Genomic DNA, 25,168 nt, shown 5'->3' with positions numbered 1-25,168 from the left:
TGTATTCATGATTCACCACTCCCACTTATAGCTCCACCCATTGTATATATAAGGAGCCACCTTCACCCTTTTCCTTGCTTCTATCTGTGAATATTCAGTGAATATAGAATGCCTATTGTAAATAAAAGAAAGTATATTTAAACCTTTAATTCTTACTATTATTATTGAGTCTGATCCTGAAAATATTGCAACAGTAAGAATCACGTCCACGGATATATTTACGCGTTGAAATTATTCGGAAATTATTCCATCGCACAGCAAAGGGCAAGAATACCCGCTAGGAATTAATCTGCATCATTGAAATTTGAACAAAAACTAACGTGCTAGTTTGCTGGCTGTTAGTTGTCATTTTACTGAAAGGACGTCTTGTGCAGTGTTGTAGTTTGGTAGTTGTTTTATATAACAGCTGTACTAAATTATTACTCAAGTATTCATCCCTGCTTACCACATAACAATCATAGTTGGACATGCCTGCCAGCTACTTAAATATGAGTACGGCTATGCAAATACATTCTACAGGTTTCTATGGGATTAAATATGCTTCAGAAGACACTTTCATTTTGTATTTGCTCTGCTTTGAACAAAAAAAAAATGCTTCAGGAGAGCTCACATATTATTATATTCTATATGTAACAGTTCCACTATTTTTTTTTCATCTCTTTTTGTGGGGCAAGGGGCATTCATAAGGAAGGAAAGATGAAAGAGGTGCAGAATGCTTTATGAATGGGAGCTGTGGTAGTCAGAAAATGGAAGCACACTTTAAGAAGTAACATATCTTTTGACCAAGTTTAATTCCTGGTACCCACATGACCCTGTGACTGAATTCTGACACTGGTGGGGTACCACATTGTGGAAGACTGGTTGGATCCTGTTACTTGTCAGATCGCATTGTCTGGCATGAGCTGGCACTCAGCTCAGAGTCCCACTATAATGTTTCAACATCTTACAATGGTTTTTGCAGAAGAGTGCCCCAATGAGTTTAATGAAGTTTACTCACAAATGTGCATACAGTTTTATCCTTAGCTGACATTAATTTTTGATATAGGAATAGAGTAAGGAGTCTACGGATACTATATTAGTAAATCTGCAGATACACTAGTATTATCTGTAATTTTAAACCTAGTCAGGATTACTTTGAAGCAAGCAAAATTAAAATTTGATGTTTTCAGGATCAAAATTCAGGGCTTCTTAACTACCGAATAAGCTAAATTCTCTCTTTAAAATTAAACAGAATTTCATAGTCTAAAATTTAACAAACATAACAAATTTGCATATGGGGGGTTAATTCAGAATCCAACCTAGGTTTATTTGTATAAAATAACAATCTTCATTACATCAGTTTTCACTTGTTTGCTGGTACTGAAGATACATTTCCAGCAGTACTAGATTTAACTCTTGTTTTTTATTGTTAATGACTGATAGATTTTTCTAAATGATGCATTTTATTTATGCATGATTTAATTATTGTAAGAACCAATAATAGCAAATGCAAAAAAACTAAAACAAAATAAGACATCAACATAGTAGGAAAGACTGGAAGTTGAATCATTGGATTTCTTTTTTTTTTGAAATACAAGTAGTCGTCAATTTACAACAGTTCATTTAGTGACCGTTCAAAGTTACAACAACACTGAAAAAAGTGACTTATTTATTTTATTTATTTATTGGTTCGATTTATATGCCGTCCTTTTCTGGAGACTCAGGGCGGCTTACAATGCGTTAAGCAATAGCCCTCATACTTTTGTATATACCTGCTTAGTAGGGCTTTCACCCCCCTCCCCCAAAGCGGTGTTCTTTTTATACAAAGTCAGTTTATTGCCCCCACAAACCGGCTGTTATGGCTGTTTTTCACACTTATGACTGTTGCAGTATTCCCATGGTCACATGATCAAAATTCAGATGCTTGGCAACTGGTTCATATTTATGACGGTTGCAATGTCCTAGGTCATGTGAACAGCTTTTGTTCAGCCACAGTGATGCAGTGGTTAGAATGCAGTACTCCAGGCTACTTCTGCTGACTGCCAGCTGCCAGCAGTTCGACAGTTCAATTCCCACCAGCTCAAGTTTGACTCAGCCTTTCACCCTTCTGAAATGAGGACCCAGATTGTTGGGGGCAATATGCTGATTCTGTAAACCGCTTTGAGAGGGCTGTAAAGCACTGTAAAGCGGTATGTAAGTCTATATGCTATTGCTATTTTGTGACCTTCTAACAAGCAAAGTCAATGAGGAAGCCAGATTCACTTAACATCCATTTTACTAACTTAACAACTGCAATGATTCAGTTAGCAACTGTGTCTAGAAATGTCATAAGGTGGGGCAAAACACACTTGCCAGATGTCTCACTTGATTTTGGGCTCAATCATGGTCATAAGTCGAGGGCTACCAGTATTTCGCTGTTTATCCAAGTAGCTTCTTTGAAATGTTTCAAACAAACAAGCTAACAAAAAAAAGAAATTCAGTTGCCATGACTCAGCTTCTAGACAACTCTATCTGGATGACTGAGAATCTTCACCAAAATATAGCAGGAAAGAAAAAGGAAAGAAAAACCTAGAAATTGACTAAGGGAGTTGTAAATCATTTAGAAAGCAATAAATAAACCTAAGTACATTTAGAGTATTAAGTCTTGAACTTTCTTATAGCAATCACAATCAAACAATATTTGACAAGCTTCCTGGATATTTCTACAGACTGAACTGTAGACAAGAATAAAGCATTCTGGGGACTTCCGGTTTGACATCGCGGACAGCCAGCCAGGGAAATAGCGGGCTCTGATGAGCCCCGCAAAAACCACGGCTGCCGAACCACCGCCGATGGGTCTTCGGACCGGAACCGTCCTGCAGGGACGGGGATGGAAGAGAGGCACCTTGGACGACCAGAGGAACAGGTAAGTTCCTTGGAGGTTGGAGGGAGCTCTCTGTGAGTCGGCGGTGGGGGGCGGCAGCCATGGCGGCTGCCACGAAGCTGGGACAAACCGGGCAAGTGATGTGCAAGAGGAAAGCAGAAAAGAGCGATGCCTTTTGAAGCCGGGTGAGTGACAACCAACCCAGGCTTGAAACAACGTTTGGAGTAATGGCTTTTTATTTTGTAAGACCCCTAGCCTTAAATCAGCGGCTGCGGAACTAAGGAGCATAGAAGATTTTAAGATGAAACTTTTAAAAGAAAAGAAAAAGACCCGATTGAAAATTGATATTTGAAACTAAACTTGAAAAATAAACATTGAGACTTGGTTCAAAATTAAACAACTTTAAATTTGAATTAGACTTTTAAAGAAAAGAAGATAAAGAAAAATTATTACTTTTAAAACACAGATTAAGGAGAAAATTGGTCTGGAATGTTATATAATTGAAATAAAATGGCGATTTGCATGACTAAAGGAAATTGTGGATGTAGAGGGACACCTTCTGGTCTAAAAAGAAACATTGTAACTGGTTTCTTGCTTGGGAACATTGTGAGTACTTCAGATAACAACCATGGGATTTTGGAGATGGAGCTGTTTCTTCTTTGTCTGCAGACGATTTGACTTTGTTAAAAAAATAGGGAAAGTATGATGGAACTCTTATAATTGGACTAATTGGCACAGGAACAAAAGTTAAATGGTGCAGGAACAAAAGAAGAAAATTGATGTGATTTGTTTGAAATAGAAATAAGAAAAAGAATTAAATTGATATATGGAGAATTAAATTGTGAACATTGAAACTGAAATGGAATATATGTTACAGACAAGGAAATGAGGAATGATATACACACGGCTGGAAAAAAGAAGATAGAAACAATGTGATTAAAAATAAAGCAATGTATAGATGGACAGTAATAATAAAAAGGAGGTTTTTAAAGATTAATAAAAATGAATATGAATATGAGAAGAATTTGATATAATATGTGAAAACTGAAATAAAGAAAAAAGTAAGAATATGAGAGGAATGGAATATATTAACAGAAATTTATTAATTTATATAAGGAAGTATTTGGAGTAAGAACTAAACCTCAATGTTAAATTGTTATAAAGATGATAATGATAATGTGATTGAATATTAACAAGTAATGTATTGATGGATGGTAAAATAAAAAAAAGGATGATTATGCTGGGATAAGCAGCAAACTAAGGTGATTATGATGGGATAGACAGCAAAACAGAGAATTATACTGGGTATAACAGTAAACTATAAAGAAAATTATGCTGGTATTGACAGCAAAAATGATGATTATACTGGGAATAACAGTAAAATCTAAGAAGACTTATGCTGTGATTAACAGCCAAAAGAGGATGATTAAGAGGAAGATTATATACTGGGATAAACTTTTAGAAATAAAGATGACTATGCTGGAACTGATATTAATAACAATGATTATGTTGTGATTAAAAGGGTTAAGTTGAGATAAATAGTAAAATGAAGATGATAAATGCTAACAGTTAAAATATTGTGTAAATATTTTGTTGGTTTATGTTTTTAAGATATATCCATCCATATTGAAAGGAAAAAAAATTGAAATGACATTGAATTAAGGATTTCAAGATTAGAGTAATGGGTTTTAAGAATTTTTTCTTTTTTTAGATAGAATCTATGGCAATAATGTTAGAGAAAATTAAGTTGTGTTATTTGAAAACTAAGATTTGTGGTGAAATAATAGAAGGTAATTGATTTGTGTAAAATGATATAAGTTAGGAAAACTTTTTTCTTTTTTTTTTCTTTTTTTTATGGTAATTAGCGGATTCGGGGAAAAACTTTTGTTAAAGAGGAATTAGTAATTGTACCTACTTACGACCGGATCAATGGCTCGTTCTGAAAAGATTTTTGTATGTTTATGTGTTTTAAAAAAATAAAAAAACATTGTTCAAAAAAAAAAAGAATAAAGCATTCTGTCTGGTGGTTAATCAGGAAAAAAATTATGGATAAAAAGGAGGACCAACTCATTGGAGGGTGTGGTGAACAGAGTACTTTTCAGAGTATAAGATGCATTCCCCTCCCCTAAAAGTGGGTGAAAATTGCGGTGTGTTTTATACACTGAATATTGCCGAAGCCCCACCCACCTGCTGGCCCCCAAACTTTGGCCATTTTTGGCCTCCGCACATCGCATTTTTGGCCTCCTCACTCCCTGTTTTAGACTCATTCCAGGCTGCGGGGTTCGCCACAGCACATCACCACCGATTGCCATCTCCACACGTCATGTTTTTGGCCTTTGCACACCCCATTTTTGGCCTCCATGTGTTGCATTTTTAGCTTGATGCAGGCGGCGGGGAGCGGCGGCGGCAATCTGCACTGCCTGGAACCAGCCAAAAATGCAACCCATGGAGACCAAAAACGTGATGGTTGAAGGCCAAAAATGCACGGAGGCAGTGATCAGTGGCAATGTGCTGTGGCGATCCCTGCAGCCGGAATGGGCCTAAAATGGTGCATGCAAACGCCAAAAATGTGATGCGCGGAGGCCAAAAACGCAAAGCACAGAGGCAGAGATGGGCTCTGGTTATCCCCACAGCCTAGAACAGCTGATTGGCGGTATTCCGGGAGGCCGATCCAACCGCCAATCAGCTGCTCATGCTGAATCAGGCTGCGATAACATGCTGAAGCTGACCAGGCTGTTTGCTGTTTGCTGTAAGGACGCTAGCCAAATGAATACCGATGAATGCTGGTAGGCAGAGGTAGAATATTTTTTTTCTTGTTGTCCTCCCCAAAAACTAATGTGTGTCTTATACTCTGGAGCACCTTATACTCCAAAAAATACGGTAATTATACAGATATGATTGTACAATTGCACTGAACAATTGTACAATTGCACAGATATAAAAGAATAGGAACTATTGCACAGATATATAAGAATAGTTCCTATTCTTATCTACCTACCTGTTTCTAGTGCTTGGTAAATTAAAAAAATGAAGCGAGCCAGTTCGGAAAGTGCAATTAATCAGCCAGCCAAAAGGAAGTGGTCTGTAGTCAGAGATCCTGCTGAGTTTGTAGGCTTTGCATTATGAAAAACAAAATTTCAGAAACAAAGAACCCCTTTGTTTAGGAAATGGGAAAATCTCAGATGGAGGGAAGAAGTCTCTGATATCCTAAAGAGATTTCCTTCATTTAAATAGGCTGGCACCCTTTGCAATCTTACTAATTTCAACCTTGGTCTTAAATCTCTTTAAGTGTAATTTGCAAATCTTTTAACATGCCTGAAAGATTGGGTGAAGAGGACCTGGAGAAGATTGAATGACTGAACACTGAATGATGGGGAAAGGAGGGTTTGATTATCTTCCTACAACAGAAAGCCAGATCTTGGTTCAGTCCTTGTGTCAACCCTAGGAAGGACACAAGGGCAAATTACTTCTAAAATCTTGCCAAGAAAACTGTAGAGACCTGTCCAGGCAGTTGCCAAGCGTCAAAACTGACTTCAAGCCACATACACACACACACACACACACACACACACACACACACACGCAAAAATCAAATCAAATCAAATCAAATTAAATTACAGGTTCCATAGTGCCTGTTAGCATTCTCCCTAGTGTCTGTCATGTTACCCACCACATCTAATTAACTGAAATTTGTTTTAAGCTTTTAAAAAATGATCAGGAAATCGACATATTGCAAAATGAGGGGCCACTTTCCCGGCTTTGGGCAAATTAGTTTATTTGGTGGTGAATGAGAACGAGGTCTTAGAAAATAATCAGATGGCCTCCAGTAGACAGCAAGGATTGCAGCAAACATCAGTGCTATCAGAATGACATAAATCATCATGCAACAGCAGTCATTATGTACTTATTTCTCAATATGTGACACAGGGATGTAAATCAGTATTTGTAGTGATTTCCCCTCCTTCCTGCTTTGCTCCTTCAGAGAACACCCACATCTCCATCTATCAAAGATCGATCTTTTCAGCCTAGTGTTGGATAAAAATCTTTTTGAGGAAACTCCAGAAACCACAAACAAAATTGATTTGTTGCATAATAGCTTTTTGAAAGCTTTCAGAAGAGCTTTCTGTTTAAAAATGCTTGAATCCAACTTTTCAAGGATTTTCTCATTCTGTGTTGCATAATTTGAAAAGATCCTCAATTGAACTTGGGTTCAAAATGAGTGGAAAGATAAAGATTATCTTTAGGTGATAATTAGAGTTGCCAGGTGTCCACTATTTGAGCGGACAGTCCACTTTTTCACATTATGTTCACTATTTTTTTTTCACAAAATAGTGGACATTTTTTTTTATTCAAAAGCTTTATGATGAAATGGTACGTAATCTAAAGCTGTACAGTCTAAGAGAATAAGGATAGGAGAATCGCATTTTGTCTTTTTTTTCATAAGTTAGAATGAGACAAAGATCGAATATCCATTGAACTCGATTCTCTGAAAAAATTAATGATGAGATTAAAATAAAAATATATTATAAAATTATGTACAGTTCACATTTTAAAAATGTATTGTAGCTTGTGTCGACTGACCTAAAATGGCGTCGAGTGATGAGAGTGACAGCGGCGAGATTTTGAATTCTTTAAAACGAAAGAGAGGAGTGTGCAAATACACCAAAGACTGGGAAGCTACTTTTGCATGGATTACCAACAACGAAACCGACAGAACAAATACGATGGCCTACTGTAAATTGTGTCAGAAATCGTTCACAATTGAATATAATGGTATAAAAGCTGTCACACAGTATGCAAGCACAAAAAATCATTTAGATAAGGAGAAAATAGCTTCCAGCAACAAGCGAATCAATTCGTTTTTCATTGTTAAAGACTCCTCTTTCAGTGAGAAAGTGACTGTAGCTGAAATGGCTGAAACTTACCATGGGATCAAACACCATATTTCTTTCCTGGCTCAAGATTGCGGTATTAAGTTAATGAAGCAAATTTTTGATGATTCAGAAATTGTAAAAAAGATGTCTTGTGGAAGAACCAAATCATCAACTATTGTCAATGAGGTTTTGTATCCTTTTTCTATTGAGTTGGTTCTCAATGATCTTAAAACTGGAATTCCATTTTCTCTCTCCACTGACACATCAAACAAGGGAAATCGCAAAATGTATCCTGTTGTTGCACAATATTTTACTTGTGAAGAAGGACTGTGTGTGAAAATTTTAGACTTTTATGAGGATTCTTTCGAAGATTCTACATCAATAAAAAATCAGCTGTGTCGAGTTGTTAGTGATAACGAATTGGAAATAAATAATGTTTCAGCTTACTCAGCAGATAATGCATTGGTCAATTATGGAGTGAACAAATCTGTTTACCAAAAATTATTGCTGGAAAACGACAATATTGTAGCTGCTCATTGCAATAATCACATTTTACACAACAGCGCAAAAAATGCATTAAAGCATCTTTTGATGTCGAAAATGTAGTGCTGAAGGTTTTTGCCGAATTGGATCTTGGATCTGATGAGTGCCATAAGGTTATCTGGAACCTTATTTCGGATCAGGAAAATGAACTCGCAAAGGACGATGAACCAATAATTTCAGAATTGTATTTATATTTCACGCACTTTTTCATGTCAATAATGCAAGACACCCTACTGAAGCTGGAAAGCAAGAAAATTCTTGCATGTAATCTTCACATTATCATGTGTAAACTGCGTGATTCTTTGCAAAAAAAATACGATGAGCAGTTTTTGGGAATGAAAGTTTTATTTGCCTTACGTAAAAAACATTTGCCTGAGAATGCCGTGCAAAAGTTCAAGAAAGAAGCCATCAACATGTATCAAAGAGCCATTGAGTATCTAGAAAAGTGGTATAATTTCACTGATTCAGTATATGAGACGCTAAGTTGTTTCAATCTAATTGATCGCAATAATCCTCCAACTTTAGAAGAAATGACGAACATCTGGTTATTATCACCATGGCGAGAAGAACTTCCACCCAACACTCTCTTCGATGAAATGTCTGCCTTAGAAGAAGTTTATGTTCATCTGCAGGGTGATTCATCCCTTGATAAGTGGACGTACTTTTTCAAGAAAGAGCCAGCTCCGAGTTTACTGAAACTGTTCCAGTATTGTGCATCAATTCCGGTATCAAATGCAAACGTTGAACGAATTTTCAACGTCATGGGAAATTTGTGGACTGACGAATGTAACCGACTGCTTATACCATCAGTTCAAAGTGAACTTTGTATATTTTTTAATATTTCTCAACGTTGTACTGAAATTAAAGAATTATTCCTTAAACACAAAGAATTGATTAAAGCTGCGCAGTCAAATAAAAAATACACACGACAGCAAAGTAAAATGTAATTTAATATTTTACATATTATTATAATATATTTGATGTTTTGAATTTTAAGTAAAGTTTTGAAGTGATTATTTTAATACGTGTTAAAATGTTTGTAAGAAAATATATAATTTAATTGTAATTTTTTTTTTATTTTTTTACTACCTAACCCCGCTTGTCCGCTATTTTTTGGAAGCAGACCTGGCAACCCTAGTGATAATCTTTGTCCTTAGATAAGAAAAAATGTATTCTCCCCTCAAAATATTTTTTTTCTCAGAGGATTGTGGAAATGGGTATTAAACTCATCCTTTTAGAACTCTGCACAATGAGGTTCACAGATACAGTTTTCTTCATACATAAACGGACAGAGATTCAGACCAACTTGAGATATAATTTTTCCCTGCAAAGTTTTGTAAATCAAATCTTGATTGTTGCTGTATCATCATGGTGTTGCAATAAAAATCTGGTCTGGTTCCAAGCCGGGAGAAAGACGTTGGAAATAAAATGGAGGTTGGCTGCAGGAAAGAAGATCTCTGATTATTTGTTTTTCCAGAAACTTCAGTGAAAGCAGCATGTTTCTGGGGTGGCTGACAAAATGTGGTTGAGATGTTTAAAGTAAATAAACTTTCAAAATTATTTCTAAAAGGCATATGAACATAGACTATATTCGTGCTTAGTGTGACATTGATAAGAGCCTGCAAAGTGCAAGGAATTATTTTGTAATATAAAAATGTTTATGTCTTTGAGCATAATACTAAATTTCTATTGTATTATTATTGATTATTATTTGAGTATTTTAAAAAAGGTAGGGAAGAGGAAAAAAAGAGACCTGCTGGGACAATAGTTATTTATCTCTCTAACTTTCCCCTTCTAGACTCTGACCAATTTGCAGTGTTTATAAACATTTAAACTTCTTTTAAAATCATACCATAATTTACTTTGCTGCATGATTTATTTTTTGTTCATGTATTTATTAAATTTATATGCCACCTAACTCACTATCAAAGGGACTCTGGGAGGCTTATAACACAATAAAAGCAAAAATATGGAAGCCGTTCTTATTTAAATTTAGGTAAGCTTCTGTTGTGGATAGGTGCTTCAAGTTTATTCCCAATCAGAAACTGTCAGTATTGTATCTTTCTTCCTATGTTGGGCAACTTTGTATTCTGGGATTATACCTAGTTATAATTTTTGACAAGTGATTTCATTAAACATTTTCTCAGTCTTAAGTAATGAAAGAGGATGAAAATGCTCTAGGTCTAGAATGATCCTATAATTTGTAGATAGAACCTCAGAATATGAATCCTAATTTTTGATGGGCACTGCATTCTTCCAGAACATTAATTCCATCTCCGATCCAGAATATAAATTCTAGGGCCTTCATGCAATTGCTGAGTGACATTTTTAAGACAGGTGACATGCCTCTTTTTCTTTGTTGCCACTAAAGTGCTGACAGAGCCAACCTAAGTTCCATGCTGTACTTTTTTTGTGACATTGACAGAATTCATTGACTCCCTTTTCCCAGAGCATCCACACAATGCCTTTGTTATAATTCCCTCTTTGTCCTTTCATTTCTACTCAAAGAACAGAAAGGGCAGCTTTTTTCCTTAGAACAAGAGGAACATGATCTCCACTGATACAAATATACATTGTACTAATCATTCTTTTTCGTTGAAATTGTGATGTATTCAAAAAGTAAATCTATCATAACTTAGAATCATAACTACACAGCAGGGCACTTCTATGATCCCAAATAAATATTTATATTTGTTCTGTAATTCACAGGAAATATGGTTTCTCCCATTTTCTTTCAAAAAAGTGAGAGCTAAAAGTCCACAATCATAAAATGTAAATATCTGAAATTAGGTTTTTTTTAATATTAAGCATATTCCTAAAGGGACACTATATATCCGCAGATGTCTTAAAATACAAATGTTTTAATTAGCATCATTGCAACATTCAATGACTTGGTGCTCACAGAGAATTGTTCATTTTTTGGACCTTTAAAAAGTATCTGTTCCTCTCTCAAATAGCTAAAATCAACCAGGGGTGAAATCCAGCAGGTTCTGACAGGTTCTGGAGAACCGGTAGTGGAAATTTTGAGTAGTTTGGAGAACTGGCAAATACCACCTCTAGCTGGCCCCAGAGGGGGTAGGAATGGGGATTTTGCAGTATTCTTTCCCTGCCATGCCCACCAAGCCATGCCACATCCACCAAGCCACACCCACAGAATCGGTATTTTAAAAAATTAAATTTCATCACTGAAATCAACTTCTCATAAGAGCATACATATACATATACATATACATATACATATACATATACATATACATATACATATACATATACATATACATATACATATACATAGTGTCTTGGTGACATTTCGACAAAGTCTCATTCGTCATCTTCAGGCTGAATAACCAAAGACCTACATACTAATACCCGCGAAAACCTCAGAAAACAAATATATATATGCTTTGCTCCTAGAAGCACGAAACACAAAGCCGAAAACACCAGCCTGAAGATGACAAATGAGACTTCGTCGAAACGTCGCCAAGACACTTCCAATTTTACGTGGGAAAAGACCCGAATAACCAAAGACCTACACACACACACACACACACACGTGTGTGTGTGTGTGTGTGTGTGTGTGTGTATAACAGGTATCAATATAAATTATATAAGTGTGAATGACTGCAATCCCCTTTCTTTTAAAGCATTCTATACCTCCATCCCCAGTACAGGTGAATAGACATTTATGAGACTTTCAAAAATATTTGAGTGTCTGATAAATGACCTAGGTGATAAATGACCTATGTTGTCCTGCAATCATAATTATATAAATTGTTTGTATGTGTTCCTGCCATGAACACAATTAATACTTATAGATTGTATCAAACTACTATGTGGAATTGTTTATATCCCAAAATGCCATTATGTGTTCTTCATTAATATGTTAGCTCAGAGACAATGATATAGATAGATAGATAGATATGCACACCAATGTCTTGGAAATAAAAGGTGCTGAGTTCTGGGGGAGGCATGGTGCACTGAAGACATCTCTGCCGAAGCAGAGTCAATGACCAAAGAACTGATCTATTCTACAGTTCTTCAGAACTTCTGCAGACAAGGAATGGACAGGAGATTGTCCACATGTGCTCCAAATGGTTGCTCCTCTCAAGGAGATCACAGGAGAGCACTTTGCTGGTTTGAGTGTTGGGAGATGAAGGTATTAGCCATTTTGCTTGTCACTATGATGGAACCTTTAAAGTTTGCAAGCCTCATTTTCAGAAATTGCCTATTAATCATCTTAAAACTATTTGGAGCTCTTCAGAATGACAAGTTTGAAAAGTTACTGGGTGAGCTTAATTATAAGTTTAAGAACTTGAAAGAATTTAAAATAAACCACAAAAAGTTAAATGAGATTTTCACCTAAGAAAGTTATAAATGGATTAAGTTAAATTTGGAATATTAACTTTTTCTATAAGATTTTGGGATTAACTGTAAAAATATAGTTTCTTGTGGGAACCGGACTTATTTTTGCTATCAAGTTCATAACATAGACAAGTGACTTTATGATTTTATACACTAGTCACTAGAGGGAACTAAAGATTCTAAATAGAGGGGGAAAAATACAAGCCAGTACAAAAGGACACAAAATGTAATAACCTTAAATAACCTTTAGTGTAATATTAAAGGAGATCTTTGAAAAATGGAGCCAGAAATGATCAGCGACAGCATCAACAGTGTCAATTATAATGTGACTCTATGGATAAAGTATGTCCAAATGATGTTAATGAGGGAATGATAAAACAGAAAGTACCAAAATTGAAATCATAAATGACAGACCAAGAGAATGATTGGAAAAGGATGCTTGACATTACAGTATACAAAATAAACTGACTTGAGGTTTTAAAAATTAAAGGGAAAATACAGATGACAAACCAAGAGAATGATGGCCTGAAAAATGTTTTCTTATTGGAGCCTTGTCACAGCCTTGACAAGGCTTATTGGAGCCTTGTCACAGCCTTGGAAAAAAATCTGTGTGATGAGATAAAGAAGAATTGAAATCAAATTCTATGCTAGTATTTGAGTGAATTAGAGATTAAAGTTGGTTTATCTAATCAAGATTAAAATAAGGTTTTAAAAAAAAATGTTCTGGCAAACCTTTATGGATTTTTTCCTGACAACATTATTGAAAAGGCTGACTGGGCTATCATAACACTCAACATTTTATTGTTGCTGTTATTATTACTGTTGTTGTTGTTGTCCTAGTATGGCATATTAGACAAACAATCTGGTAAGTAAGTTTATATAATATTGATTACAATTGTAGCTAAATGCTTCTGTATTTTGTAATTTTTTAAAATTCTATTGTTGGAAGAAATGTCCATCTGGGTTCAGTTCCAAGTGGGAAGAAAGACACTGGAAACATGGAGACCGTTTGGAAAAATGGTTTAATGATGGACAGGACCATGTGGTTTGAGGTCCTGGGCAAAAAGAGCACATGGATGAGAAAGGGAGATAAATTTATACCGTCTGTTGGGTTTTGAACTTGCTTCCTGTTCCTGTGCCAAGAAATGTATCCTGATTGGTTGTCAGACTCCTATGCTTGGTTGAATCTTGCTGGGTGATGTAAACTTCCCAGGTGCCATGTGGTGAGATGGGTAGAGGGCTAATCCTATTATGTCCTGAGGATGAAGGTCTTTTGTGTTGTAGATAAGCTGGTCCAGCCTTTTGTCTTGTAAATAACCAAAATATCTACTGGGGGCAGGGACCTGGGGCTGAGTTTCCGTCTTAAGATTTCTATTTCTCTTTTAGGGGAAATATTCTGCCTTTTTAATATTTCCTAGAATATTTCATTTTTCTAGGAGAAGGGTGGGTGCTAACTTCCTACACTACTTTGATGAAACTTGTGCCTCAGTCAAGGCAATTAGGTGTTATTTGAAACAACAAAGAGCTTTTTAAAAATATAATAGTAGAATACATTAGAGAAAAGATGTAACAAATCTATTCAGTCTCCTCTTGCAATCCATAACATTGTTACAAATTAATACAGTTAAATTAAATATGATGGTAAACTCCCATGAGAATGATATATTGAAAACCAAGACAGAATCGTGTAAAAAAAAATAATTTATCTTACTATTTATCAATTCACTGGACAACCTGTGCCCTTTCAGTCATAATTTCAGAGATATTTCCTTCTTTAAACAGAGAAACAAAATGACCACAGATGTGAAAAAGAACAATAAGAGCAAGAGAAACTTCTGACTTCATGTCAACTTCCCGAATGAGTTCCATGATCAGAAACTGGCAGGAAACGCCAGTAACTTTTCTTCCTTCCTCATTGCCCTTTCTCTTCCCTTTTCAGCAGCCAGTTAAGTGTCAGTTGCTGACTGGGGGAGGGAGCAAGCCGGGATTGCAAGATTGGCTGAAAAACTGCTACAGGATGTTGAAGATACGGATCAAGTGACTATAGCAGCAACCAGTAGTATTAAAACAGTCACAATTTCCCCAAATTTCAGAACCTCTGGATTCATGGGTCACCAATTATGGGCATAATCAGTAAATTAGCTCATTTGAAGTACCTTGGTTCGAAAATTGTCACCTAGTTAAAGGTCATGACAAAGCTTTTAATAGTATATAGATATCTTAATTAATCACAAGGAAATGGGCTGGATAATAAAAACAAAATGTCACAGCAAACGAATAGGAGCTCGTCATCTTTATATTTAATGGAGTCCGGGCCACTTGGGGAGGGGGGGAATTTGAGTCACCAGTCCCAAAGGCATCCATCATGATTACACCAAAAGGATAAAACATGGGTCATTGTGATGATATGAGACAAAGCTCCCCTCATTTGGACTTGTACAACATTCAAACCCATGATTGACAATTTTTTGTCACAACACACATTTCTATCATTTTTTCCCTTCTCTCCCCCCTCCCAACTTATTCATGGACATCCAACACCACTCAATTTGTCAGTTTAGGAGATCCTATCCTTGACAATGCCATATTCTTCATAAAATGCATCTTAGTCAGTTTGTTGTGACCTAGGCTTACTGAATCATTACAAGACGCAATTAGTCCCAAATAAACCTATTTTATTGTAAGAGCTGAGAATTATGTTCATTCCCAGGTGAGTCCCAATTAGTTGCAAAACAAGTCCTTTGGAAGAAGTTCTTTGGGATAATCACCAACCTTTATCTTCTTTGACACCCTGCTAAAGGCCTTACTTGACAAAGCCCCACGAAGTTCAGAAACAAGAGACGCTGACTGGAAACAGAGTTAGCAATGTTGCTTTCCTGCAAAAAGCCCAAGAGCCTTTGTTTCTCTTTTAAGCCTTAGGGGAGGGGCCAATCATCTCCTGGCCTTACTCCCGAGTCATCCCTTTTGCTTTAGCTGCTCTTGCCTTCTGGCAGCTCTGCGCATGCGTGCACTAGGAACAGGCTCCTGCTGTTCCTCTGCCTCTCTGCTGTCCGACTCTGGGGACTCCAGAGTTCGTGCATCACTCCCAGATGGCCCTGGCCCTATCTCTGCCTCTGACACAGAGCCCTCATCCGGGCCTTCCCCAGACTCCAGGACTGTACTATGTTCCTCCCCAGCCTCCTCACTGTCCAACTCCACTGCCAGCTCCGCAGGCTGCTGGCAGACCACAACACAGTTAAAATACACACCCATTACTGCATCAAAAAATTATTTCAAAATCACAGCATTTGGCAGCAAAAGCTTGTATCTTCTAATCTGGTATTTTTGGGGGACATTCATAGGAAATTATAAAGCTCCCTTCAGATTCCTTTGTAACGTAGTATCTAATATTGGTTTTTTCAGCTTGCTATTATTGATTGCCAACCCAAAAAAACCAAATCTTTAATTCATTTTTTAAGTTTCCTCTACAGATCCTGAATTCATACTTTTGGAAGAAAATGGGCTTGCTTCTCCAGCTGGGAGAACAAACGGAAATGCCGCTGCAGTGAAATAGAGAGGTGAAGCCAGCTGCTGGAAAGGAAGTTCCTTTCTTCAAACTCAGAAGTGAAGTGAAACAGCAGTCGGTTCTGGGACAACTGACAAAGTGGTCTGGAGAGTAGATGGATTTTTATATGGTTTGGGGGTTTGTGATTTAGACGTCCAAGTTTGTTGCAAAATGGACTTTAATCTGTACACGAGCGTCTTTTTTAATATTCTAATTGTTGTTGCCTGACTCCTATTGTGGCCGAGAGGTCGTGCCCTGTCCTTGGAGCTAGGTGAGGAATGTAGATTTTAGGTCTCTTTGTCTCTCTGCTTTTAATCTGACCAATTCCATCCTTCTGTGGAGACTATAGCTGAAGCAGGGGTGAAATCCAGCAGGTTCTTACAGGTTTTGGAGAACCGGTAGTGGAAATTTTGAGCAATTGGGAGAACTGGTAGAGGAATTTTTGAGTAGTTCGGAGAACCGGCAAATGCCACCTCTGGCTGGCCCTGGAATGGGGTGGGAATGGGGATTTTGCAGTATCCTTCCCCTGGAGTGGGGTGGGAATGGAGATATTGCAGTATCTTTCTCCTGCCATGCCCACCAAGCCACATCATGCCCACCAAACCATGCCCACAGAACCAGTAGTAAAAAAAATTGGATTTCACCACTGAGCTAAAGGCGTTGTTTATGAATGGAATAGTTTGTCCTAGTGAATGGAAACTAAATATCCATTCACAGGGCGTGGCCACTTGAGTGGTTTTACTTCAGGGAAGCCTTTTCTCTTTGGGGGTGGGAGATCATTTCTTTGCTAATATGGGGGCTTTCTTATATTAAAAGGAGAGGATTTGCCCTACAATACTCTAAGAGGGTGTTGAATAACATAGCTTCCAACACTTCACTGTGGTCTGTAACAGTCGTTCTCAAATATTTCAGGAGCCCTCTACATTCTTGAAAATGAGAGCACCCCAAAGATTTCTGCCTTATGTGGGTTATAGTTATCAATATTTATGTTAGAAATTAAAACTGAATTTTTTTAAAAAAGTATTTCTTTATTTGACTTTGCGGATCACACTTTTGAGAACTGCTAGTCTACAACAATGTTACAGTAAGACCAGGGGTGTAGGCCAGAAGACTAGATAGGTACAGAAACCCGGAACCAGAAAAGAAAAAAACTCTTTTATTTCTGTCCAGAACCATTGGGGCTTCACTCTCAAGGAGACCAGTAAAAATCGGGCTCAGTTATTTGTACAGAAAGTATCACAAGAAACAAAATGAAATTGCCGATTGGTTACAAAGTTACATGACAGTCACATATGTGCATCAAGCAAAGCTATCCCATAACACTTTATTAATTAGTTTTACTTCTTTTATCATGACCACTCATGACCACTGGAAGGAATGGAAAGATTAAAATGGAAATTGACAGTGAAGAGACTGAAGACAGTGAGCTAATTCCTAGGATCACAGATCACTCGAAGTAGTCAATGCAGCCCCGAAATAAAACCATGGGATTGCACTGGGTTGCACAGCAATGATAAATACGAGCCGAATACAGAAAAGCAAGGACATCAGCCTGGTAACCAAATGTAGGTTAGTCCATTCTATTGTGTTCCCTGTAACTGCCTATGGTTGTGAAAGTTGCACCTTAAAAAAGCAAGACAGGAAGAAAATCAACTCAATTTTCCTGTTGTACAATGTAGGAAACATATAAATATGAGTGTCAAAGTGTGTTCACGGTGGCTCACCTACTCACAAAGTTCACCTCGTTATGTGGCGCTTGGGTCTCGAACCCAGGCTGTCAGCTCTCCAGGTGACAAGCTCAGCATCTTTAACTGCTGAGCCATCGCGTCCCTCACAGCAACGGTACCCATGCCAAAATTACTTTTGCCATCTTGAATGGCACCACACACAATGGTAATGACCGGCAACCCAATTTCAAAAGTCGTTCAATGATTCTGCTCTGCAGACTGAAATTCTGAAAGGCATTCATACCTTGAGATTACAGGTAGTCCTCGATTTACAATCATTCATTTAGTGACTGTTCAAAGATACAATGGCACTGAAAGAAGTGACTTGCAAGTTAAAAGACCTTACACTTATGACTGTCCCAGCATCCCCACAGTCACATCAGGGATGGTTTCTACTTACCTTTACTACCGATTCGCAATGGGGCCGTGCGCAGGCGCTTTGCTTGCGCGCTCTTCTGTGCAAGCGCAGAAGCATTTTTATGATGTCAGGGTCAGTGGGCGGAGCCTCCCGCCGGTTTTACTACTGGTTCTATAGAACTGGTGTGAACCAGGGGCAACCTACCACTGAGTCACATGATCAAAATTTGGGCACTTGGCAACTGGCATATGTTTACAATGGTTGCAGCATCCTGGAGTCATGTAATTACTATCTGCAACCTTCCCATCCAGCTTTCGACCAGAAAAGTCAAAAGGGGAAAGCTGGATTTGCTTAACAACTGGGTGATTCACTTAACAACTGCAGCAGTTCACTTAACAACATGGCAAGAAAGGTTTTGTCTAATGAGGTGTGAGCATTGGAAATTCTGGTCCCAATTGTGGTTGCAAGTCAAGGACCACCTGTAATATTTTCTGCATCAAAATCAGGCTTTTTTTCAACATGTTTGGTTGCATGGTGCAAAAATAAACTAGATCAGGAGTGTCAAATTCGATTTCATTGAGGGCCACATCAGGGTTGTGTTTGACCTCGGAGGACTGGGTTGGGGCCTAGGGCCTGGCTGGGGGGTCGTGGCCAGGTTGGGAATGGCTGGGGTGGGAGTGAATGGGACTTGTGTCGGGCGGGGGGCATCTGTGGTGGCTAAGTGCTAAGGCAGGACTTCCCTCAGACTCTCCCTCACTCTCATTATACTCCTTCCTTCCTTCCTTCCTTCCTTCCTTCCTTCCTTCCTTCTTTTTCTTTTTCCTTTCCTCTTCATTCTAATTTCTTCTTCCTTTCCCTCTTTCCTTCTTTTTTCTTCCTTGCTTTCTTCCCATCTTTTCTTCTTTTTCTTCGTCTTTCCCTTTCTCCTTTCCTGCCCCTTCTTGCATGGTCACATGCAAAAGGGGAAACATTTCTCCTTTTGTTTTGTTTTTAGTTTTGATAGCCCTCTGCCAGCCAAAACATTTTTGGCCTGGATGGCTTCCTGCAGCACTCTGGCAGCCAAAATGTGGTGCAGGGGGTCGATGCTAGTCGAATTGAAATAAGAATGAAACTATCAGGAAAAGTCAGCTTGCTCAGTTTGGCTCTTTCCTCAAGAAAAGAGTTAGTAGAAATCAACTCCATCGATGAGCAGGAAACAGAAAGCAAATGTGGCAATTTGACTAGTTGAATGATGTGTGTAAAAGCTGGGGAGGAAGATAATGAACTCAGTAATATGACAAACAGCTTCAAGGATGTGGGTGCAAGTTTAGGAAGTAGTCATAAAGACCACAAAGGGGAAAAAAAGAGAAAGAAGAAGAATCCAAGTCAACAACATAGGACTCTAGAAACCTCAGCCAAGCCACTAGTCCCTTTTCTGTGAGAATCTGTTAAAAAGAACATGTTTAATTAGTTCTCTGGGGAATATGAAACAGAAAGTGGGTGGTGGGGTGGGGATATGATTTTCTGAATAGTTTCAGAAAGAAGAGAAAAAGTGAGTTGAGAAGCAAAAGTCACAACAGGAGGATGCAGAGGAAACCTCCGAGGAAGAAAGAAAAGGAGACTCAGCCCAGCCAAGGGAACTGCCCAAGCAAGGGAAAAAACCCTTCTGGCTATAGGAAAAAATGACAATGGGTGCAAACTAGAAAGTGCAGTGAAAGGTTGGGGTTAGAAAAAGGCTGAATGAGAGAAAGGAAAGAAATGCTGCTAAGGAGAAGATCATCTTGCCTTGACTAGTTGTAGGCAAAATTCAGACAGATTAAAACTTCCTAAAGTTGCGTCTGTGTAGCCTCAAGGATCCCTTCTGTTGTCCTCTCTGCCACCACATCAGAAGTTGTCCAGTCCTCTCAACAAGTGTCAGTGAAGCAAAATTAGGTGTCAAAATTTACTAAATTAGAAACCTCTTGAACCTGCCAGTGCAAAAAATTATATCACGTGTGTTAAGGATATTCTTGGCTCATAACCGATGTTGTGGGTTATTGAGCAGAGTACCCTTTGAGTATACGCATGAAAAGTGACTGGGAGTGGTTGTGAACAATCACAGTTAACATACAAACACACTGAGTTGTGTTAGTCTTTTACTTTTTAGAAAAATGTAAAGCAAAGTCCAAAACAATCCAAGTCATACAAAGATAAGGCAATAATAAAGTATCAATTTAGGGATATTCCAAGTACGAAGTCTTCTTACCAGTTGTTGTCATAGACAATAAAACAGTTCTTCTTGAGTTTCAAAACAGGAACAAGTTCAATATAAAACATTCAATAAATAGTAGAAAGCAACATGTATCTATGATCAAACAGTGATCATGCAGAGAGATCAGGTAGAGTTACAGCAAGTAAGCAGGTAAAATGGTGTAGTATCCACACAAGCCATGATTCAGACTTTCCTTAAGTACATTGGCTACAGAGCTTAGCCAATCAGGATACAGGATGATGCAATACAGTCTTAAAGCAATATAATACCTTTCTGACTGCAAACATATATTGTTGGTTTATATATTGCCTGACCAACTAGTTAGACAAATAACCATTTCCTAACAACGTGCCCAATTTCACTGCCTTAAGAAATTGACCCTGGAAGAGGGATTTCCTTGCAACTGGAGTTTGTTATCCAGTCCACAGTTTGTTTTTTTAAACTGCTTTTCTCATTCCTATGCCATTCATATTTTTTCTGTGACAGTGTGTTATGGTGGGACAGGTAACAAATAAAATAAAATAAATAAAAAACATGGGTCCAGTTAGATAGTCACTGAAGGACCCTCTTTGTTCTTAATATTGTAAGAGAGAAATTACTTGCAATTATATTCAGAACACAGGCAAGGACATTCTTTGCAAGGATGCTTACTTCAAGGCCTCTCAGTTGTCACAGATAAGAACAGTCTACGTGATTTACACCTTGAGGTTAAAGTGACAGAGATATCCACTTTGTTGTTTCAACAAAAGATAAAAGATATGCTTCAGTAATCTACAAAAAGAATTATGACTGTTTTGCAAAGAAACTCTGTAATGTCAATTAAAAATGATAAATGTATATGACCATATGAACTGCTGACTTCAAAGAATCCTTTGTCTAGAAGGGTATAAAACCATTGTACCTAATTCCTGTCTTTGTTCAACGCTTCATCTACAGAGCCTTGAACCTATTGTGCAATATATAAAATCTGTCTCTGATTAATCTAAAAGTTGTGTTTGTCTTATTAAATTCACAACAGTGTCCCCCTGCACCTTATATTTGGACTCAGCTCTTTTTGACCACCTCCTTTTTTTGAAAAAAATGCTTTCCTGATCAATTCTTTTTCTTCTGATTGCTGCCTGTGTTCCTAACTATTTTCTTGCCCAACTATTTTTCTGCAGCACTCTGGCAGCCAAAACAGGGTGTGTGGGGGGGGAGGCACGCAATGCCCCCTGCACCCCATTTTGGGCCTGGATGGCCTCTTCCACCATCCTGGCAGCCAAAATGGAGCACAGGGGGATATGCCCCATTTTGGCTAGTAGAGTCACCACAGGCCAGTCCTTTGCAATTTCCAGGCTAGCCCCACGGGCGGGATCTAAGCACCCCGCAGGCTGGATCCGGCCCACGGGCCTTGAGTTTGATACCCCTGAGCTAGATAGTTTGACAGTTTGCAGCCCTGGAGACAGGGCATTTTTTAGAATTTTCATTGATGCTGTTGGTTGTTCCAACACAAGCACTGTACACCGTATATCCCAACAGCCTGTAGAGATTCTCAGTCATCCAGGTCATGGTTGTCCCAAAGGTGCTTTTTCAGGGGGCAACTGGACTTTCTGGTTTTTCTTTGAAGACATTTCACTTCTCATCCAAGAAGCTTTTTCAGCTCTGACAGGATAGTGGGGAATGGAAGGATTTATATTCCTTGCAGACAGCTGGTAATTTGCATCCTTTTAGAGCAGGGGTCCTCAAACTTTTTAACAGGGGGCCAATTCCTCAGTCCCTCAGATTGTTGGGGGGCCAGACCGGCTGAGTGGGTGTGGCTAGGTGGTCATGTGACTGGGTGGGCATGGCCAATTTAGCAGTCCATTTTGCCTTTGTCCTTGGTGTACTTGCTCAACCCAAGGAATCTATTTACTTGACACACACACACACACACACACACACACACACACACACAAAAGAGAAAAAGAGTGCAAACTTTCTTGCCACTTGCCTAACTTCATTACAACAGCAGCTTCAGGCTCCTTAAAATAAGCCATTAAAAAAAAGAATAAAACAAACAGTATTTCATTCAAAATAACTCCTGATCATATATTTCAGATGACCTGTGAGTGCCTGCCAGCAGGAGAGACAGCCAGGGAAGGGATAGGAGACCAGCCTCCTTTTTTGAATTATTTGGGATTACAGGGCTAAAGGTCTTTTAAGATAGGAGAATTCACAAACTGATTTGCTTTTTGCCACACTTGTGCATGTGTATACACACCCATGAATACCTACCAGAATTGTTCAGCAACCAATTTGGTGGATGTACTTTATATATGGCAAGAATCAAAGCAGTGGGTGTATTGTCCTTCAAGCATTATACTGAAGTTGCATTTGAATTAGTGTTAGCCAACTTCAGCTGATTTTGAAAAAGCTAGGAGACATGTCCCCCACCCACCCACTTTTAAAGGGCTACGTTAAAAGCAGCCCCTCCCCTACTCAACCCACCTGCCCTGGATCACGTGGCAGTGAAAAATACCCTGAAAGGCTGTTATAAAAGTGTTTTTAAAGCATTTTAAAGACTTTTAAAGCTACTTGACATGCTGGCAGTTGTTTTTCAAGGCAGCAACAACCCTTCCCCTACTCACTCCACCCTGATTACATGGCTGCACTGGCGAGATTACCCCTCAGTCAGCTGGCCCTCCCCCCCACCCTTCGGCCTTATCTTCGACAGCAGCATGTGATCAGCAGTGCAGCTCAACTGGTAAAATAACTAACCAAAAGTGCAGCTGGAGTGGATGATCACTGGAAGATAAGGCCAACAGTGGGGTGAGAGGTGGGGCTGAATCCCACCACTCTGTGGGCTGGATACTTTGCATTGGTGGGCTGTATCCGGCCCGTAGTTTGAGGATGCCTGTTTTAGGGGGTCCTTGAAGCACTTGGAGGTTTATCTGTGTCCTCAGGGTCACCTGAGTAGTGCTCCTGGTTCCTGTAGTCTGCAGTTTTTTCTCTGGAAATCCATTCCTACTCCAACACCATTCAAAGGCTGTTCATCCCAAATTGTATAGCTAAAAGTCTGTAGAGATTCTCAGTCATCCAGGTCCCATGGTTGTTCCAAAGATGCTTTTTCAGGGAGCAACTGGACTTTCTTGTTTTTTCTTTTGAAGATGTTTCACTTCTCATCCAAGAAGCTTCTTCAGCTCTGACTGGATAGTGGGAAATGGAAGGGTTTATATTCCAACGGTGTACATGCCAATAGTTTCTTCAGTGCCAAACTGGAAGCGTCAAGCTTGTATATTAATTGTGCTGCAATTCCATTAGAAAGCTCAAAGTCTACACTGTAAATTTCCAAAGGCAAGTGTTGAATGCCCGGTTAATAATACAAATATCCCAGATGTTGTTGGAATTGTTTCTTTGCACTTTTATTCAAGCACAGCTTGGCAAAGGAAAATAGTTTTTGGGTATGATGCAATCCACTCAGGCTTGGACACACAGAAGAATATTGTTTGGGGAAGACTGGGAAACTGCCAGTTCCATAATGCATTTTTATTAAAACAACATATCTTCCAGGAAGCAACCTACTCAGTCATTGACCGCTTTTAAGGGATGTAAACAGTATAATTTTTTATTGGCCAAGTGTGATTGGACACACAAGGAATACATTCATCAAGAATCATAAGGTACAACACTTAATGATAATCATAGGGTACAAATAAGCAATCTGGAAACAATATCAATATAAAGCGTAAGGATACAAGCAACAAAATTACAGTCATATAGTCATACAGAAGACGGGTGGTGGGAATGATAAGAAGATTAATAGTAGAGCAGACTTAGTAAATAGTTTGACAGTGTTGAGGGAATTGTTTGTTTTTACAGCACTTTGTCCTTTACAACCCCTTATCATTTCTTTAAAAAAAACAGTATTTTTAATTACTGCAGTTTAACAGGTTTTACATTTTGGGCCAGGGGGCGTCCTGCCTGCCTTTTGGCCGAAGTGGGGAGTGGGGGAGGGAGAAACCTAGGGGACTTTGAATCCACCAGGGTGTTTTAAACTCACTGCAGGATTGTTGAAAAGCTTCAAGTACCAGCTCTCACCAGTAGGGGCCTCGCGCACCGTTTCCCTCTCTTCTGTATTCGGTCCAGCAGCAAAGCTAAAAGGAGGCTTCCCGCGCACGACCTTCGTTGCTCCGCCGGCTTTTAACGCGGTCGCTTTTGTTTTCCTATAAAGAACTGCTTTTAGGAGATCGTTCGTGCCCGGCAGCCCAAAAGCAGAGAGAGCTGGAACGCCCCCGGGCCACTGAGACCGGATGGGAAGAATCGCAATCAAAATATAAGAAACCAAAATGGCACAGGGGAGATCGCCAAGAAGAACGATGCTGCAGCGCTGAAAAAAGAAAAAAGGAAAAAAAAAAAAAAGGGGAGCAAGGTACCATCGTCCACCCCCCACCCCAGGGCTGAGAGACTCCCCGCAAAGGCTTGGGTTAAGAGCTGAGCCGAGCCGGGAGGGCGGGAAGGCTGGGATGGAGGCGGCCGAATGCGCTGCGTGGACCGGGCATGGCTTCAGAGAAGGGAGGGGTAGGGAGGTTTTTAGGCTTTTGGTGCGGACCTCGAAAGAGGGCGGGGCCTCTGTCCCCAATTAAGTGTGGGAGGGGGCGATCGCGGGCCTCCTTTCCCCCCCCCCCATCCGGAATCTTCTCTATAAATGGAGCGATTTGGGCAGATTTTGG

General features: G+C 38.9%; 1 protein-coding gene and 2 long non-coding RNA genes across 3 annotated transcripts in view; 2 read left to right on the top strand and 1 right to left on the bottom strand.

Moving 5' to 3' along the window:
* The first annotated feature begins 674 nt into the window (after positions 1 to 674).
* LOC117666503 (uncharacterized) lies at positions 675 to 14,708 on the top strand. The gene is made up of 2 exons (XR_009621801.2): positions 675 to 834; positions 14,404 to 14,708. It is a non-coding gene; the product is annotated as an uncharacterized LOC117666503 (long non-coding RNA).
* A 6,890-nt stretch (positions 14,709 to 21,598) lies between these two features.
* On the bottom strand, positions 21,599 to 25,012 carry LOC132711036 (uncharacterized). The gene is made up of 2 exons (XR_009621804.2): positions 24,537 to 25,012; positions 21,599 to 23,644 (listed from the first exon to the last, which is right to left on the bottom strand). It is a non-coding gene; the product is annotated as an uncharacterized LOC132711036 (long non-coding RNA).
* B4GALNT1 (beta-1,4-N-acetyl-galactosaminyltransferase 1) overlaps positions 24,514 to 25,168 on the top strand; it is an 83,150-nt gene continuing 82,495 nt past the window's right edge. Inside the window, exon 1 of the mRNA XM_034419193.3 lies at positions 24,514 to 24,867. The gene's annotated coding sequence lies outside the window, so the exon portion shown is untranslated. The remainder of the gene's footprint in view (positions 24,868 to 25,168) is intronic.

This window comes from Pantherophis guttatus, chromosome 2, assembly GCF_059756535.1.
Source record: "Pantherophis guttatus breed Tessera chromosome 2, ASM5975653v1, whole genome shotgun sequence".
In the NCBI taxonomy this organism is placed as follows: domain Eukaryota; kingdom Metazoa; phylum Chordata; class Lepidosauria; order Squamata; family Colubridae; genus Pantherophis; species Pantherophis guttatus.
Note: the sequence above shows the minus strand (reverse complement) of the source record. Positions and strands in the feature narration are given on the sequence as shown.